The sequence below is a fragment of the Myotis lucifugus genome, unplaced genomic scaffold (genome assembly GCF_000147115.1).
Source record: "Myotis lucifugus unplaced genomic scaffold, Myoluc2.0 scaffold_137, whole genome shotgun sequence".
In the NCBI taxonomy this organism is placed as follows: domain Eukaryota; kingdom Metazoa; phylum Chordata; class Mammalia; order Chiroptera; family Vespertilionidae; genus Myotis; species Myotis lucifugus.
Window position 1 is genome coordinate 839126 of NW_005871185.1, and position 7401 is coordinate 846526.

Genomic DNA, 7401 nt, shown 5'->3' on the forward strand with positions numbered 1-7401 from the left:
TGCTTAACTACTGCCTACTCTGCTTTAAGTATCCCTAGTGAATCTATTAAGGCCTTTACCTTTATGTTCTTAACCTTTTTTTATATTCATGCATTCTGTACTGATCCATTTTTAATGTTATTTAAATGGATCCTACTACAAAAAAAATACATTTTAACCTAAAATATCATCACTTTATACTAGGAAAATTGTTTCCTAATAAATGCCGGTGCTACCTGAACTAATGGCAAAATCATCATCATTTCCATTGAGCACATATATAAGGACAGTATAAATTCCATTTTATTAGATTACCTGACAGATAAAATATGTAGAACTTTGCCTTGATTATTGAGGTGTAACTTTAAATCATGTACAACCGGTTGGTGGGGGGCAGGGCCGGCAAGCAGGCAGCACAGGCCAGCAAGGCATGTGCCAGCAGGCAGAGGGAGGGGGCGGTGAACAGGGGCCAGCTGGGACCAGCGGTTGCAGAGGGGTGATCTTGGGGCGTGGGGGCCAGGGTAGGCCACTCGCCAGCCTGTGCCAGCCCCTGATTGTCCCGCCTGGTAGCCTCCCGCAGAGGGAGGCCAGACTGTGGCTTAGGCCTGCAGTTGGACATCCCCTGAGGGCTCCCGGACTATGAGAGGGTGCAGGCCAGGCTGAGGGACACCCCTCCCCTCCCCACGAGTGCACAAATTTTTGTGCACCAGACCTCTAGTACTTTATATAAGGAGGATTAGGATATTTCCCCCAGAAAGATGTAAGGGAAGGAAACAGAGCCCCCAGGCATCATACACCTCCTGCCCCTCCAGAAATCCATTTCTATTGGCAGAGCTTCCTCTTTACCATTCACCATAGTTGACTAGAGTCTGCAAATCTGAGCTTGACTTCTGGTAGACTCTTCTGCTTCCTCCAGTTCCCAAAATAAGAGATACATAAAAAAAATAATAATAATCATTGAGGCAGTTCAGCTCACCTTCATATTCTAGTTTGTAAAGCTTCCCATCACTTCTTTCTTCAAGACAATAAGAACTCACCTCTTTCCTGTTTTCCATAACAAGTCACACCCCACTTTAATCCTTCCTTCTTCAGTTCCTCCCTCCATTCACATATTCCATTTTTACTAGATAATTTAATATGTTTTAATATAAAATTGTAACACCAGAGGGCATTTAAAGAGTAGTTTAAATTCCCTTTGGGTAATCTTCCTCTAATCAAGATAGAATTGGGACTAGGAAGGGAGTCAGCTTGTCAAAAGTCACAAACCAATTAAAGGCAAATTTAAGCCACCTGAATTCCATTCCAGGCTCTTTCTACTATATCAGATTGTTTGAATCATTTATTCCTTCTGAGAAAATAAAAGAGGCTGTGCTATATTTTGAAGATTTGAAAAGAATGCTTTTAGTCATTTATGAAGTTTGTGTGTGTGTTTTACCTTTAAATCACCTCACACTCCATTTGGTATAAAATTTCATATCTCATATAAAATTCCATGTCTCAAGTGTAATAATATTTTCAATTTTTTGAGAATTCTAACATACACAAAGCCCAAAATTCAAATAACCCTATTTCCTCCAAAATCCTGTCAGGGAAAAATATTCAGGACATACATCTTCCCCAGTCTGGAAAAACATTGAACTGAAAAATGTCTTATCTTAAGAACACATAAGAACTCAATTCTCAGCCCTTTAATAACAACAATAGCAATAACTATCAAAATTTATAGAGCATTTTCTGTGTGCTGCTAGGCACTGTGCTAGTCAGAGGAAAGAAAGAAAAAAAAGAGTGAGAGAAAAGAAGAAAAATAAATCTAATCTGAGAATTTAGGGAGAGGGGCTTTGCAGAGGGTTTGTCCAGGAAAAGAGTTAGCAAGAAAAGTGAGATGGGCATTTCAGGCCAAGCTTTTTTAGTTTTTAGTGAACTAGAAAAATGTGTTATACTGAAAAAGCCCTGAGCAATTTGAAGTTACTGGAATATAGAATGCAATATGAAAAGCTGAGGGAAAGAGGTTTGAGAAACAGATACAGACAAATGCATAGAGGGCCTTTTCTTAAGAGTATTACCTGGAATTGATTTATCTATAATAATAAAAGGGTAATATGTTAATTAGACCAGACATCATTCCAGATATCCTTCTGGGCATAGCTGGGGTCAGAGGGAAGCCCAGGTCCCAGGTGCCTGAGGGAAGCTGGTGCTGGCAGCCAGGGGAAGGAGGCCTACTCTTGCACGAATTTCGTGTATCAGACCTCTAGTAGTAATATAATCTGTAATCAGATCTTAGTTACCTTATAATTTCTGTAGAGTGGGTTTGTTTATATTTTCCTAGCCTTATATCACCACTGTCACCTTTTTAAAAAAATAAAACACTTATATTTTTAGAATGATTAAATTGGAGAATAGGCACCAGATGGTCAAAGTCCAGATACCCCGATAAAACAAGTCACAAGAGAATTGCTACCTGAGATTCACCTGGAGTTGTCACAGGCTGATTTACAGCAGCAATTTCCAACCTTTGGCACACTAAAAAATATATGTTTTTGCTGATCTGACCAAAAAAATGTATAATGTTGACTCATTCACACTGGGTGACTATTGTCATTTTGGCTGTTATCATTTCTTTTATTTGACAATCTAAGGGAAAAGAGGTCAGTGCTCCTAAATAGTCAGGGATTAGAGATCACTGGGTTAGAGCAGTGCTATAAACAGATTGCTGGGCCCCACTCCCAGTTTCTGAGTCAGGTCTTCAGTGTCCATTTCTAACAATTTCCCAGGAGATGCTTATTTTTATGCTTATGGTCCAGAGACCACATGTTCGAACCATTGGAGTATACCAGTAGATTAGGCAGGGATAAAATTCCTTAAGAGAAATGTACTACATTTTAAGATACAGTGAAGAAAGGAGGCAGGTAAACCCTTACCGTGACTGTTACATATGGAATGTACAGCTGATCCATACCCGTGGCCTTTGAACAAATCACCAAGGATACTTTGCCTTAAGTTACTAGGTATGTGTCCAGGGGAAACTTTAGTAAACATCACCTCCTCACCAAGACAGGTTTGAACATGTGGCTTTAAAGCTCTCTGATCAACAGAAGTTAATATATTTCTAATTATATAGTTTTCTTATTTGAAATGATGACAGGCAGGCTTAAACAAAATTAAAATTAAAAACTCTTTATCCAAGTCACCATCGAAAGCAGGTTCCTGATTAATTAATTCTATGTTTTGCCCACTGTCTTCAACAAACCTGGTGTCCTATAATGAGCTACCCAGCGTGAGGACATTTCATACTAACATTGATTGGTTGCCAAGGAGACTCCACTGCCACTCTGTACAAGCTCATGTTACCCACCTCCCTTTCTGCTAAAAGGAGGGGAACTCATGGGTCAAGGGCAAGATGCTAGGGAAATAGAGGCTATAGATCCAGCCTAATAATAGAGATCTGAAGTGAACAATATGTTCTCTCTATATTCCATCTGTCAGCAGCAAAAGTACTTGAGTTCAAATGATAAAACATGAATTTTTATGCTGGAAGGAATACCAGCATCCAAGAGCAGTCAGAATATCCTTTCTTGCAAAAATCCAAGGGAAAGGCCAAGGGGAATCAGCTTTTACCTGTCAGGTCCAAATGTTTTCTATCCCTGGCTTGATCTGAGTCAGGAGACTTCCCCAATAAGAAAAATCTGTTATTCTGAACAAAATTATTCTTTACTAGAGGCCCAACACCCGATTGAAATTGTGTGAGGAGGCGCCCCACCTCCCGCCTCCTCTCGCAGCTACCCTCACACACCTCACTACGCACGCAGCCTCCTGCTGATTGGTCATTATGGCATGATGGCGTGATGACCATTAGCATATTAGCTGTTTATTGTATAGGATAGTAACCAAAATCAGAGGTAAGGATAGTTCGTTCACAGAGTTCCAAACTTTTGGACTTCTAGAAAATACTCATTGTTTCTCTTCCCAGTAGCATGCCATTGGTATTGCATAAAATTCTGAAACACTGCTGTTGCATGGCTTTCCTCTCAATATCATCAGTGTCACTATCTTCTTCCTCTTCCTCTTCATCCAAGTTTCTCCTGGGAAGGGGCAGGTCAGAAAGGTCAGACACAGGAGACAAGCCATCTGTCATAGTTCCTGTGTCCAAAGCTACAGAGCCCATATCTTCCTGAAGGCGCTCCAGTTATTCTTTCTGCTGCTGGCTTTGTGCACAGGCCAGTGATTTCTTTGGATGTTCATATTCAGAACGATACTCCCTTTCATATTCTTCCACAGCACTGGTGACTTGCAGAAAGAGTTCATCTAAGCCTGTACCCAGAACAGCAGACACACCTACCACCCTGAAGGAGCTGTAAATCTAACACCAAGCTCATCGAATGACCCAGGCTATTGATGTATGTAGTCTCTTGATTCAAGGCAACTTGGTGGTCCTCCAAATCTTCACCCATCCCACTGCAAAGCTGTGCTCAATGATGCCGGTTTACTCATGACTGCAATGAAAAGGAGCTTGCTTTTGTACACAATGCAGGGCCTCAGTGATGACTGTCCCAGAAACTGGCCAGGTGAATACTTTAATCTACCCAGGTGTGTCAATCAGGACATATTTAGACATGTTTGAGTCCTTCTCATCATTGAGATAGCATGGAGGGACCTGAAGAATATTAGGCTAAATGAAATAAGCCAGTCAGAGAAAGACAAGTATCATATGGTCTCACTTACATGTGGAATCTAATGAACAAAATAAACTGTTGAACAAAATAGACCCAGAGACATAGAAGCATTGAACAGACTGTGGGAAGGCCGAGATGGGTGGATGGGAAGAGATCAGCCAAAGAACTTGTATGCATATATGCATAACATATGGACACAGACAATAGGGTGGTGAAGGCCTGGGGCAGGGAATGGGGGAGGGTGGGGTAAAAGGGGTCAATGGGGGAAAAAGGAGGACATATATAATATTTTCAACAATAAAGATTTAATTAAAAAATAAAAATACATGTCATCACCTGATCAAATCTGCTAGCAAAGAGATTAAGTGAGGTCACTATGTCACCATTGGGCCCAATTCCATATATGGATCCTTAGTTGAGGATTTAAATTGTTTATAGATGAATCTAGATAATGAATTTCATACCAATATAGCAGGAAAGGAAACTTCATGCACAGGGGATCCAGACTGATCACATAAGGTGGAGAGCTATGCAGGTGTCCTGGGAGCCTCTGTACAAAGGCGGTTTTCCCAGGTCTCGCCACCCCCAACACCAACACGCACACTGGGGGCCAAAGATGCCCGAAGTCTGGGCTCAGCTGCCACCGCTGTCACCTTTCATAAGGAATCAAAGTGAACATATATGAGATTTGGACTCATCTTCAGTATTCATTTGAAAAAAACAACACTATTGTTAATATACATGCATTAAATGTTTTTAAATGGCAGACTTACTCAGAAATATGAAAGTATGAATGAATGTTTCTGGAGCAGAGGTTATTATTTCTATGTCTCAGAAGTGAAGAAGTCAATTTCAACTTAGTAAACATAATGGTATATACTTTTATTTTTGTCACTCATAAATAGATCACAGTAAAGTATTGTTTGATTCAGTTGCTTTTTTATGAACAGATCACAGCCAAAACTTTTGAGAAGTAAAGAGGTCCAGAGAACATGGGGTGACCATGCAGCACTGTAGTCCTCTGCTCTCCACACCCTTCCAGGTGTAATGACTATTGTCAGTGTCTGTAAAATGTAGGTAAATCAACAAAAACCAAAATCCAACTGTTCTGCAGGGAGCTCCTGATGTGAAGTCATCTATAACTTCTTTGCATTCAAATAGGATGTCTCCTTTCAAATTCTCTACTCCATTTAACAAGCTACATAATATGTTAACATTTCTTGGCTCTCCTGAGAAATGTGCCCTGATTGTGGCATGCTGGCATAACTAAATAAATTTTCTTTCAAAGAGCCAACATTTTCTAGGCTCATGGATTTATTCCAATCAGCATCCATCAACTTTTGAATATTGGTATGCGTTTAGGGCTGTGCCAGGCATGGTGGGAGACATCAATGAAAGAACGTAACCCAACACTTGTTCTCATCAAGTTTATGATCAAGTTCAGGGAAACAAGACTAACATACAGGCAACAACTGGGAAACAGTTTGAGACAGTATATAATTAAGTGCTGAGTGTAATACTGGCTGTACACGCGCAATACTTCACTAATTACCTATTCCTTTAAGGAAGTAATACTTAACTTTGGGGATTTCAATCACAATTTCTCTATAGGCATTCATTCTTGTAACCAGCAATTCAATTCATTGCAAAGAGTTACAAACATACCCTAGTTTTAGCAAATTATCACTATTGTTCTCAAAAATGTTTTTTTTCCATTAAGCAATTAATTTAAATCCTGATTGTTCTGATCTCCAGGGCCTTTTGGAGGGTGCTGGCTCCTCAGACATAATTTAATTTTTCAAATGAATATTTTGGCTGGTGGGGGATTTAGAGGCTTGAGGGGAGGAAATCTGCTTTCTCCCAGGGAACAGAGGAGCAGGCGAGCCTGGGTGCATGGCAGGCCCGCTCTCCTCTCCGGCAGAGGCACTGGACTTCTTTACTCTTTCCAGTCTCTCTTCCTTCTCTTTTGCTTCCTTTTTGTTCCCTTTTCCTGTCTGCCCTCTTCTTTCCGCTATTCTACCTTTGTTACGGTCTGACCAGTAGCATTGCAGAAAAAGCTTCCTCAGCGGACAACTTTTAGAGGGAAGGGGATGCTGATCACCTTCTCAGGTAGAAGAGGAGCCCAGCAAGGATAATGGCCTCAGAAAATCAGCTCAGTTCATCTGTTGACTCTTTAGCCAGATTTCCTCAGCCAGCAGGTGTTCTGGGAGGAGTGCAAACATGTTTCAGGTGTGCTTTCAGACAGAGTCCTCACTGGTCCCTCACACTTCCCTGAGCACCTTCATGGACTCAGTCCACCTGGGACGGCATGCAGGGCTCTGGCCAGCCACCACAGGTGAGCATAACTATATCCAAACCTGTTTTTTGTTTCCCTTGAGACACTGATATGCGTGACATGACACTTTTCTCCTTAGCTGAGTGTGGTGGAAGGAAGGCAAGTACAGGGTACTTCACTTCCCTGAACTTCAGTTTTGTTTTGTTTAAATGAATAAGTGATATTCACACAGCAGGTTAAATTAACCAGCATGGTGATAAAGAGCCACATTTCCTGGCTTCGAGTCCCAATTCTGCCTCTTCCTAGTTGGGTATCCCAAGCAAGCTGAGTTACTATTCTGTGATTCCAGTTCCTCATCTGTAAACAGGAAGAAAAACGGTGTCTACCTCAGAGACTTCATATCTCAGAGTTAAGTAAGTTTAAATAGGTAATACATCTACAAAATGCTATAAATTAGCTTTTCTGATGTAGATTAAC

General features: G+C 40.9%; 1 pseudogene; it reads right to left on the reverse strand.

The window, feature by feature from the left end:
* Window positions 1-3916: 3916 nt before the first annotated feature.
* Window positions 3917-6268, reverse strand: LOC102430124 (annotated as a pseudogene).
* Between the last annotated feature and the right edge of the window lie 1133 nt (window positions 6269-7401).